The sequence below is a fragment of the Phascolarctos cinereus genome, unplaced genomic scaffold (assembly GCF_003287225.1).
Source record: "Phascolarctos cinereus isolate Bilbo 61053 unplaced genomic scaffold, phaCin_HiC Scaffold_5;HRSCAF=322, whole genome shotgun sequence".
Lineage (NCBI taxonomy): Eukaryota > Metazoa > Chordata > Mammalia > Diprotodontia > Phascolarctidae > Phascolarctos > Phascolarctos cinereus.
In genome coordinates this window covers 473,192,773-473,205,455 of record NW_027555958.1, presented here as the reverse complement: position 1 = coordinate 473,205,455, position 12,683 = coordinate 473,192,773, and the positions used below count along the sequence as shown (strand labels likewise).

Below are 12,683 nucleotides of genomic sequence, written 5' to 3'. Positions count from 1 at the left end.
TCGTTATGAGAAAGACAGCTATAAATAGATATGTATTTGCATTTTATTGCTCAAATGTAATGACCCAATAAGGCAAGAGCTCCAATCTACTGTCTCTTTTCAGTTAGATGAAAACTATGATTATATGAATATATCACCCCAAGTGTTCATAATTAGGAAAATCCCATTGAGAATTTTTTTTTCTTTTTCAGAGAACATAAGCCATGAAGGGAAAGTTTAACTGCTCTATTTGTAAAATAGAATTTAGTTTTATATTATTACTTTCATATTCACATTATCAAAGGGTGCTGTGCACAGTAGCAAGATAAACACAGGTATGCCCATGCATGCAGATGGAGCCTCTGGGCCTGTCTTCAGAGGAGGGGATGCCTTACCTTAGGCCTCTATGGCTCCCCAAGACAGCAGACAGGGCTTCTGGCCCTGCCCTCCTGCTACCTAGCTGTGGAATTTTGTGGTCAGATCCTCTCTCACTCCCCTTCCAGCCTATGACTCCGTGATGTCATGAGCTGCTCTTTAACCTTAAGTCAGATATGAGGAAGAGAAACCATGTGTTATATCAGGCATGGTCAGTAAAGCAAGGCTGCACATTAGGTTGGATCCACCCTCTCTGGCCTCGGTTTCCTTATATCTGAAAATGAAGGAGTCTGATTAGATCAGCAAACTCTCCATCTCTATCCTGGTTATTTTAGAATCGTTGGGATGGAAATTGCCACAGGTGTGTTTGATGAATGCGTCCTTCAGGGCTTTGTAGGACCGTAGAGAGTCCAAAGTACTCCAGAGGTCATCTAGGCCCATGCGCTCATGTTATAGTTGAGGAACCACCCTGCCAAAGGCAGGATTTGAATTTGGTTCCTCTGATTCCAGAGCCAGGATTTCCCACAATCCCATTCGCCGGTGTGGGTAGTACCTGTGACAAGGCACCTCAGAATCCTTCCATGACTAGCTGCCTTCGGCACACAGTAAGTGCTTAATAAATGTTTAGTAATTGATTATTGGAGATTGGATGAATACTGATGCCCCTCTCACCCCAAGAGGGAAGTCATGAGAAGGAGCAGAAAACATCCATCTAGACACATGAATGACTATACTTATTTATTGTTATTATTATTATTATTATTATTATCATCCTAGTATTTATCCATCACCTGAATTGTTTGTACATTGCAAGAGAGTATACAATGCATCCTCAAAGGCTGTCCTAGGGAAAAAATAAGGTGTCTCTAATGCTTTAATCACAATCATACATAGTTCCTTAACAGATGGAGTCACAGATAACTTTCTTGAGTATTCCCATTAAGCCAGGAGTTAAATGACTGGACATGTTCCCCACAGGTGTCTTCTGAGGCTGTTTCCTCAATAAAGAAGTCTTTAAAACATGATGAGGAGGGGCTTGGAAGACTTAGGAGGGGAATCCCTGTATATTCAATAAAGGAATTTAAGCCAGGATTGCAGACCAGTAACCAATGCCTCTTTCGATGTCTCCCAAAGCTTTGTCTGCCATCCGGCTGTCCCTTCTGAATTCTCCTCTGTAGAACAGAGATAATGTTAGCACCGAGCTCACAGAGGGGTCATAAGGATCAAATGAGAAAATGACTGGAAATCACTTGGCCAACCTGAAAGTGCTCCTGCCATGGAAGCGACTGCACGGTTGCTGCAATAAATCTGAAAACCTTGAAGAACCTAGCGGCTTCGTACTGAAAGTCTTGGGGTCTGGGCAGGTGGGCTGGGCCACTCCACTCAGTGGTGTCCTGGACTGTGAGTCCAAAAATCTAAGATGGAGTCCTGGTCCCACCAGTTACTTTGTGACCCACAAGGCCCTTCAGCTTCCTCAGCCCCAGTCTATCTCCGCATGAATCAAGGAAGATAACATTCACAAAATAAGAAAACAGAGGAGAAAGACTAGTTTCAAAGTCAAAGGATATGGGTTCAAATTCTGCCTACATACCTGCTAGCTATGTCTGCTGAGGCAAGGCATTTCACTTTCTCTGGGCCTTAGTTTCCTTGTTTGCGGATGAGAGGGTTGGCGTAGCTCTCTGAGATCCCTTCTAGCACATACCTGTGATGCCATGCTTTTCTCCAACTCAACCAGGATGGCACACTGTCACAGATTTAGGGGTGTAAAGGACCTCAGAGGCCACCTAACGTCAGCTGTGAAAATAATATCTGCAAACTGTTAAGTCACTTATAAATGAAGCTATTCTCCTTGTGGTGTTTTAACCAAGTGTCATTACATTAAGTCGGAAAGAATGGTGTGCAAATGATATTTTAGGAAGTTTGAAAAACAGAGAAAAGTAGGTATTTGGATGCATAATTGGTCTCTTTGGGAATCTAGGATTTTCAACTTCATGAGCTTTATCAGCTTCTGGTCTGAAAATCAGAACCAGTGAGAATGACATCCAGCCTATAGTGCATTTTGCTTTGTACAGGTATTTCAGTGCAGTTCAGAAAATGTCCGTGTGTTAGCCATGTTAGCACATGGCTTGAACCAAGACTTTTTTGATCACGAGACGTTCTGAAGCCATGTTATGCTCAGGCACAGAATCTGCGAGCTGGAAAGGACTCTTTGGCCAAGACTCCCAACCTGTACCTCCCCGAGAATCCCCTCTCTACCATCGGGGTAGAGACCTGACCCCCCACAGCACTCTGAGGCAGCCCAGTCCCTTTTGGACAGTGTTAATTGTTTGAATGTTTGTTATTTTCTTCCCTCACTTGAAGCATGAACTAGCCTCTTGACAGATTCTATCCATTGTATTCTATTTGTTACTCTATACATTGCTCCTCTGGGGCCGAAGAGAAAGAGGAGTTTCCCCATGCGTGTTGTTGTTCAGCCATGTCCAACTCTTCATGACAGCACAGTTCATGGGGTTTTCTTGGCAAAGACACTGAAATATTTTGCCATTTCCTACTCCAGTGGGTTAAGGCAAACAGGGTTAAGTGATCTGCCCAGGGCCACACAGCTACTAGATGTGTGAGACCAGATTCGAACTCAGGTCTTTCTGAATCCAGGCCTAGCACTGAGCCATCTACCTGCCCCCAATGCTTCCTGATGCTGCAGCCCTTCAAATAGCTGAAGAGAGATCCCGTGGCTTAATTACATCTTTTCTTCTTCAGCCTAAACATTCCCAGTCACTTCACTGACTCCTGCCCTTGGCATTAGCTGGAAGCCCTTCACTGTCCTCTTTGCCCCCACTAGACGTTGTACACTTCATCCATGTCCCTCCTAGACCAGACTCTGAGGAACATAACATAGCGCCCCATAGATCAGCCAGTCAAGAAGCATTTATCAGGTACCTGCTGTATATCAGGCAGAGTGCTGAGCACAGGGGACAAGAAGGGCAGCAGATGACCCCTGCTCTCAAGAACTTCACAGTCTAATAGTGTTGACAACAGATAATCTGCTGTCTATAAAGGAGATATTTGCAGGACAAAGCCTACCAGCGTATAGAATGACAAAGACATGTTTTGATAACCTTCAGATGTTTTAGCAAAAAAAAAAATTAGAAAAGAACATTTTCAAGATCAAAGTGAGTTCTCTAAGCTAAGCGTTCATGAAGGCACACCCTTCTTGTTGTTGTTCAGTTGTTTCAGCCCTGTCTGACTCTTCGGGACCCCATCTGGGGTTTTCTTGGCAGATACTGAAGTGGTTTGCCATTTCCTTCTCCACCTCATTGTTCAGATGAGAAAGTGAGGCAAATGGTGACTTGGCCGGGATCACACAGCTAGAAAGTGTCTGAGGCTAGATGTGAAGTCAGATCTTCCTGACTGTGAGCTTGGTACTGTGTCCATTGCAATGCCACCTCACTGCTCCATGGCACACTAACCTGTAGTAGTCTCTCTCTCTTTCTCCATATATATATGTGTGTGTGTGTGTGTGTGTGTGTGTGTGTGTATGCATATATGTATATATACACATACAACACACACGTATATGTATGTATATACATATGTGTGTGTCATCCCCATATATATATATATGACATATAAATTTATTTATTTATTTTTAGTTTTCAACATTCACTTCCGTTAAGCTTTTGAGTTTTCAATTTTCTATCCTTTCCTCCCAAGATCATGTGCAATCTGATATAGGCTCTACATCCATATTAAACATTTTCAAAATAGTCGTGTTGTAAAGAAGTATTAGAACCAATGGGAGGAACCACAAGAAAGCAGAAACAAAACAAAACAACAAAAGAAAGAAAGAGATTAGATAGGAGCTTTGGATCTGCATTCAGACTCCATAGCCCCTTCTCTGTGTGTGGATAGCAATTTCGATGATGCGTCTTTTGGAGTTCTCTTAGATCCTTGCATAGCTGAGAAAGGCTAAGTCTATGAAAGTTAGTCATCACACAATGTGACTATTATTGTGCACAATGTTCTGCTGGTTCTGCTCACTTCATTCAGTGTCAGTCCATACAAGTCTTTCCAGATTTTTCTGAAGCCAGCCTGCTCATCATGTCTTATAGCACAATACCATTCCGTTACATTCATATACCACAACTTGTTCAGCCATTCCCCAGTTGATGGGCATCCCTTCAGTTTCCAATTCTTGGCCACCACAAAAAGAGCTGCTATACATATTTTTTGTACATGTGTTTTTTTTTTTCCCATTTTTATGATCTCCTTGATATACAGCCCTAGAAGTGCCATTACTGAGTCAAAGGGTGTGCACAGTTTTATAGCCCTTTGGGCATAATTCCAAATTGCTCTCCAGAATGGTTAAATCAGTTCACAACTCCACCAACAGTGCATTATTGTTCCAATTTTCACACATCTTCTCCAACATTTATCATTTTTATATTTTGTCAGATTAGCCAATCTGATAGGTGTGATGTGGTACCCCAGAGATGTTTCAGTTTGCACCTCTCTAAACAATAGTGATTTAGAGTACTATGTATGTATGTGTGTATGTGTGTGTGTGTATACTATATGTATCTATATCTATATATATATACACTATGTGTATATATACACACACACACACACACACACACACACACACACACACATATATATATATATATATATATATATATTATATGTATATATGACTATAGATAGCTTTAAATTCTTCTCTGAAAACTGCCTGTTCATATCCTGTGACCATTTATCAATTGGGGAATGATTTGTATTCTTCTAAATTTGAGTCAGTTCTCTATATATTTTAGAAACAAGGCCCTTATCAGAGATACTGGTTATAAAAACTGTTTCCCAGCTTTCTATTTCCCTTCTTATCTTCATTGCTTTGCCTTTGTTTGTGCAAAAAACTTTTCAATTTAATGTAATGAAAATCATCCAATTTACATTTCATAATGTTCTCTATCTCTTATTTCATCATAAATACTTCCTTTCTTCATAGATTTGATAGGTAAACCATTCCTTCCTCTCCCCTTTTGGTTATAGTATCAGCCTTTATATCTAAATCACAAACCTGTTTTGATTTATCTTTGTGTGGGGTATAAGTTTTTGGTCTATGCCTAGTTTCTGCCATACTCTTTTTCCAGTCTTTGCAGCAGTTTTTGTCAAAGAGTGAGTTCTTATCCCAGAAGCTGGGGTCTTTGGTTTTATCAAACAGTAGATTACTATAGTCATTGATTACTGTGTCTTGCATACTTAACTTTTTCCACTGATCCACCTCCCTATTTCTTAGCCAGTACCAAGTAGTTTTGATGATTACTGCTTTATAATACAATTTAAGATCTGATATGGCTAAGCCACCTTCCCCTGCATTTCTTTTCATTATTTCCCTTGATATTCTGGATCTTTTGTTCTTCCAGATGATTTTTTTTTAAATTATTTTTTCTAGCTCTATAAAATAATTATTAGGTAGTTTGATTGCTATGATACTGAATAAGTAAATTAATTTAGGTAGAATTTTCATTTTTGTTGCATGAACCCAGCCTATCCATGAACACCTAATATTTTTCCAATTATTTAGATCTTATTTGTGTGAAAAGTGCTTTGTAATTTTGTTCACATAGTCTTGGGTTTGTTTCAGTAGGTATACTCCCAAATATTTTATAATGTCCGCAGTAATTTTAAATGGAATTCTTTCTAGCTCTTGTTGTTGAGCTTTGTTAGTAATATATTGAAATGTTGATGATTTATATGGGTTTATTTTATAACCTACAACTTTACTAAATTTGTTCGTTATTTCAAGTGGTTTTTTTAAATTTGATTATCTAGGATTCCCTAAGTATATCATGGTATCATCTGTAAAGAGTGATAGCTTTGTCTCTTCTTTGCCTATTTTAATTCATTCAATTACTTTTTCTTCTCTTATTCCTAAAGCTAACATTTCTAGTATAACATTGAATAACAATGGTGATAATGGACATCTAAGTTTCACCCTGATCTTATTGAAATGCATCTAGCCTATCACCATTACACATAATGCTTGCTGATGGTTTTAGATAGCTGCTACCTATCTTTTTAAGGAAGACTTCATGTATTTCTATGCACTCTATTGTTTTTAATAGGAATGAGTGTTGTATCTTGTCAAAAGCTTGTTCTGCAACTATTGAGATAATCACGTGATTTCTTCTAGTTTTGTTGTTGATATGGTCAATTATGCTGATATTTTTCCTAATATGAACCAGCCCTGTATTCCTAGCATAAATCCTATCTGGTCATAGTGTATTATCCTCAAGATAAGTTGCTGTAATCTTTTTGATAATATTTTATATAAAAATTTTGCATCTATATTTATTAGGGAAATTGGTCTATAATTTTCTTTCTCTGTTTTGACTCTTCCAGGTTGAGGTATCAGCACCATATTTGTATCACAAGAAGACTTTGGTAGAACTACTTTGCCTATTTTCCCAAATAGTTTATATACTATTGGAATTAATTATGCTTTAAATGTTTGATAGAATTCACTTGTAAATCCATCTGTCCCTGGAGATATTTTCTTAGGGAGTTCATTAATAGTTTCTTCAATTTCTTTTTATGTAATGGGGTTAAATATTTTATTTCCTCTTCTGTTAATCTGGGCAATTCATATTTTTTTTGTAAATATTCATCCATTTCACTAAGATTGTCAAATTTATTGGCTTACAAGTGGGCAAAATAGTTCCCAATTATTGTTTTAACTTCTTCTTCATTACTGGTGAATTCACCTTTTTCATTTTTTATACTGATAATTTGGTTTTCTTTTTCCTTTAATCAAATTAACCAAAGGTTTATCTATATTTTTCATAAAACCAGCTCTTAGCTGTATTTATTAGTTCAATAGTTTTCTTAATTTCAATTTTTTTTAATCTTTTCTTTGCTATTCAGAATTTCTAATTTGGTATTTAATTGGGGATTTTCAAATTATTCTTTTTCTAGCTTTTTTAGTCACATGCTCATTCATTGATCTCACCTTTGTTTATTTTATTCTTTGAGAGATATAAAACTTCCCCTAAGAACCACTTTCACTGCATCTCATAAGTTTTATATGTTGTGTCATTATTGTAATTCTCTTGGATGAAGTTATTGGTTGTTTCTATGACTAATTGTTTGACCCACTCATTCTTTAGAATTAGATTATTTAGTTTACAATTAATTTTTAGTCAACCTTTCCATGGCCTTTATTACACATAATTGTATTGTATCATGATCTGAAATGGTACATTTAATATTTCTGCCTTTCTGCATTGGATTGTGAGGTGTTTATTCACTAATATATGGTCATTTTTTGTGTAAATGTCATGTGTCACTGAGAAAAAAGTACATTCCTTTCTATCCCCATTTGATTTTCTACAGAAGTCTACCATATCTAACTTTTCTAAAATTCTGTTCATCTCCTTAACTTCTTTCTTGTTTATTTTGTGGGTAGATTTATCTAATTATGAGGGAGGGAGTTTGAGGTCTCCCAGTAGTATAGTTTTGTTGTCTATTTCTTCCTGTAACTCCTTTAACTTCTCCTCTAAGAATTTGGATGTTATACAATGGTGCATATATGTTTAGTAATGATATTACTTGGTTCTTTATGGTACCTTTTAGTTAGGATTGATTGCTACCATTGCTTTTTGTTTTTAAACTTCAGCTAAAGCATAATATATTCTGCTCCAGCCTTTTACCTTTCCTCTGTGCGTATCCTTCTGCTTCATGTATGTTTCTTGTAAACAACATGTTGTAAGATTATGGTTTTTAATCTACTCCGATAAGTGCTTCCATTTTATGGGAGAGTTCATCACATTTACAGTTATGATTACTATCTGTGTCTTCCTCTCCATCATATTTTCCCCATTTACATTTTTCTCTCTTTTTTTGTACCTTTCCCTTCTCACTAGAGTCTTGCTTTTGATCACTGCCTCCCTCAATCCTCTCTCCCTTCTATCACCCCCTTCCTTTTTCTCCTCCTTTTTCCTTACTACTTCTTCCCTCCCTTCTGTCCACCCCCTCCCTTTTCCTTCTCCTTTCTCCTTCTACTTCTTATGAGGTAAGTTAGATTTCTACACCTAACTGATTATGTTATTCCCTCCTTGAGCCAAATCTGATGAAGTAAGGTTCAAACAAGGCTCATCTACCCTCCCTTCTTTCCATCTAGTGTAGGTCTTTGTGCCTCTTCTTATGGTGTAATTTACCCTTTTCTGCCTCGTCCTTTCCTCTTCTCCCAATACAATCCCTTTCCTCCACTTAATCAGATTTTTTTAAATCATCACATCATTCTCAATTCATACCCACAGCCTCTTTCTATGTATGCCTATTTTAAATGTCTTAATAAAGATATAGTTTTCAATAGTTACAAGTTTGCCCTTCTTGAAAAAATGCTGGGGTTTTTTTCTTTCTTTCCTGTTTACCTTTTTATGCCTCTCTTGAGTCTTGATTTGAAGATCACATTTTCTGTTGAGTTCTGGTCTTTTCATCAGGAAGGTTTGGCAGTCCCCTATTTCACTGAATATTTATCTCCTCCCCTGAAAGATTACGCTCAGTTTTGCTGGGTAGTTGATCCTTGGTTGTAGTCCAAGCTCATTTGCCTTACGAAATATCACATTCCAAGTCCTCTGAACTTTTAATTTAGAAGCTACAAGGTCCTGGGTAATCCTGACTATGATCCCATGATGTTTAAACTGTTTCTTTCTGACTGCTTGCAGCATTTTCTCTTTGGCCTGGAAATCATGGAATTTGGCTACCATATCCCTTGGCATTTTCAATTTGGGATCTCTTTCAGGAGGTAATTGGTGTTTTTTTTCAATGATTATTTTACCCTCTGGTTCTAGGACCTCAGGCCATTTTTCCTTGATGATTTATTGGAAGGTGCTTGTTCAGGCTCTTTTTTTTTTTCATCATGGCTTTCAGGTAGACTAATAATTTTTAAATTGTCTCTCCTGGATCTATTTTCTAGGTCTGTTGTTTTTCCAGTGAGGTATTTTATGTTTTTTTTATTTTCTTTTTGTTCTTTTGATTTTATTTGACTGATTCTTGCTGTCTCATAGAGTCATTAGCTTCCACTTGCCCAATACTAATTTTTAACCACTTGTTTTCTTCAATTATATTTATGTACCTCCTTTTCCATTTGACCTATTTTACTTTTTAAGGAGTTCTACTCTTCAGTGAATTTTTGTGCATCCTTTTTCATTTGGCCAATTTTGCTTTTTAAAACTATTTTCTAAAACCATTTTAGTCTTTCCCTTTACAAGCTATTGACTCTTTTGCATACTGTTCATTTATTTCTCATTTTTTTCTACCTCTCTTTTTTGACTTTTAAAATCCTTCTTGAGCTCTTCTAAGAAGTCTGTTTGGGCTTGAGAACAGTTCATATTCCCCATTGAGGTTTGTGATGAGGGTATATTGACAATATTGTCATCTTCTTAATTTGTATTTTGATCTTCCCTGTCCCCATAGTAAGAATCTATTGTCATTATCCATTTCTGCTTTTTCCTCATGGTGTTTGTCCATTTCCCAGCTTTTTAACTTGACCTCTCCTGCTGGAGCACAAGGAGGCACTGACCCCAGCTTCTTGTGCTGGGGGCCAGGGACCTGGTCACTGGCTTTGTGTGCTGGGGCCTCAGGTGCTGGTAGCTGGAGGCTGTACGGGTCTGACAGCTTACCTAGTTCTGAGCTGGGGTCACCAGCATTGAAGCTCTTGTGTTGGGTGGGGGTGGAGGATGCCTGCTCATCCAAGCTGCTTTGAAGCACTGGAAGGGTTGGCTGCTGGAGGATGCCTCCAGTGCATGTGGTGGATTTTCAAGCTACAGTCTACCAGTTCCCCTGTGCTCCACCGCCCTGGGGCTCAGGCTCTCCCCCTCGTTTGCTAAGGTGGAGCTTGTTGCTGGCTTCTGAAACACTTCCCATCCTGTACTACTCCCCTTCCACCAGAGTGAAAGGAACATTTTTCTGTTAATTCTCCAACCTTCCTGGGCTGTGAGAATGCTGCACTCCCTCTTTCTGCTGGCTCAGCTCTCCCAGGGTTTTTCCTGGGGTGATGTTTTCTGGTTTTTAGAAGTCAGTAAGGGAGGGTGCGAGCATCTTCCTTCTTACTCCACCATCTTGGCTCCCAGAAGTCCCAGTGGTGTCCTGCCTCACTTTCCTCAGCCGCCAAATAGTGATGATAATAGCACCTCAATCCCACGGCTGTTTTCAGGATTAAATGAAATGCTGTTCATCTAGCACTTAGCACAGAACCCGGCACACAGTAGGTGCTTAATAGGCGCTTGTTTCCTTCCTTTGTTTCCTGTTGATAAGACTTTGACTGTCAGAAGGTTAGACTCTGCAGCGTCAGCTTGTCGCTTTATTAACAGCTGGGGAGATATCAAAGGGAAGTCCGTCCGACAGCTGCGCATCTGCAGCACGTTCAGGGTCTTTCCATTTGGGGTCACGGTGCTTGACGCTGACTTGCCGCAGACACAACAGCTAAGTCGATACCAAGAAATTCTGACCGATGCCATTCTCTCTAACAAATAGCTTGAGAATCAATTCTTCCAGGACCGCAGCATCATTTCCCTCCAGCGTCATCTTCCTGGGGGTGGGGGGGTGGGGTCCAGGTCCTCTTCCCATAGAGGCCACTTGATGTTTCTTGACTAGGACCCTAACTTCTCCTGAGTTCATCCCCTTGTTCTGTCTGTTCCCTGTGCCAGGAATGTCTCCTCCAAACCTTAAAATACTGGAATCCCTGCTCTCCCTTAAGACTCAGACTCCTGGCCACCTTCAGCAGAAGCTCTCTCTTGCTGGTCACCCCTTCTCCTCCAGTTTCTAGTACCATCTTTTCTAAGACTACTTTCCATCTTTCCTGCATGGCTCTGAGGTGGTTTATTGATTTACGAATGCTTTTGTCCATCAGAGTATAAGCTCCATGAGTATACAGAGTGATGGCTTGTTTTTTTGTTATTCCAACACTTATTTTACATACAGTAAGTGTTTAATAGATACTGGTTAGTTGATTTTTTTTTCTGTCTAGTTTCGTATGATTTCTGCTTTAGTAAGAGAAAATTGAAAAATATAATAATGAGCATCATTATTTCAAAACACCTGTAAGATTTCATTGTTTTGAAAATGTAGGTACTCTCATCACTGATGTATCAAACTCACCATGTAATACTGGGTAAATATGATCTCTGAGAACGTTTGTGTCTTCAATGACGATCCTGTGACCACTTGGGGCATGAGAAAATCTAGTTCTGTGAGACGGACCTGAAAATAGATGCCCAACAGATATCTATCCCTGAGCTTATTGTAAACCCTTTTTAAAATGACTTTTGGGAAAAAAGGATGGAACTTTTTCTACACTGAATGGGCTTTGAAGATCTTAGGGTCACTTTCTTCACATTATGAGGCATACATAGAACAGAATTTCATGAATTTGGAGTTGGAAGGAAGATTAGAGGCCACATAATCTAACTCCCTTATAGACAGATGAGGAAGCTGAGGCCCACAGAGGTTAAGTGGCTAACACAACTGCAAACTTCTAGTAAATGTCAAAGTCAGGATTGGAACCCAGGTCCTCTGGCCAAATCCATTGCACTTTCCACCATTAAAAGGCAGCTAGACACCTCAGAGGATTCACAGTGCTGAACTGGAATCAGGAAGACAAGTTCAAATTTGGCTTCATCTACTTACTACCTGTGTTACCCTGAGCAAATCACTTAACTTCTTTTTACCTCAGTTTCCTCAATTATAAAATGGAGACAATGATAGTACCTAAACTGAAAGGAGCTCTGTGAACCTGGGTCAAATTAGACTCTGTTTGCCTCAGTTTTTTTCAACTATACAGTGGAAATAATAATAGCAACCACCTTGAAAAGTTGTTGTGAGAATCAAAAAAGATAAAATTTGTAAAGCGCTTAAAGAGGTGACCGGCACATAGTTGCGGACATATAAATGCATATTCTCTCTGTCTCTCTTCCAATGTCACCATGCGTCTCCATCTCCACTAAAAGAGGATATTGATGGAGATAGAGATTGACATTCTGAAAATTATAAAACAAAAAGATGTCTTCAAGAGACCATTGTGAATGCTGACTGTTAAGAATGTGCAGGAAGACTTCGTTTCATCAATAGCTACATTACAAAATCCCATCCGTTCCCAGTCCATAGTCTTTTCACAACGGAATATGTGATGTGTCCCTGAAGCCCAGAAAAGCACAATTTATCCTGCTTTCTAGCTATCTTCCTCGTCTTTTCCTTTGGGTCCACTTAGTCACCCGATTACTTCATATGGTCCCTTCCAAATGTCATGTTTGCTCTACTTTATATTGTTTCGT

The 12,683-nt window shown here is 38.9% G+C and overlaps 1 protein-coding gene across 1 annotated transcript in view; it reads left to right on the top strand.

Annotated features, from left to right (window-relative positions):
- NEGR1 (neuronal growth regulator 1) overlaps positions 1 to 12,683 on the top strand; it is a 1,072,626-nt gene that overhangs the window by 338,858 nt on the left and 721,085 nt on the right. The gene's annotated exons all lie outside the window — the stretch shown is intronic.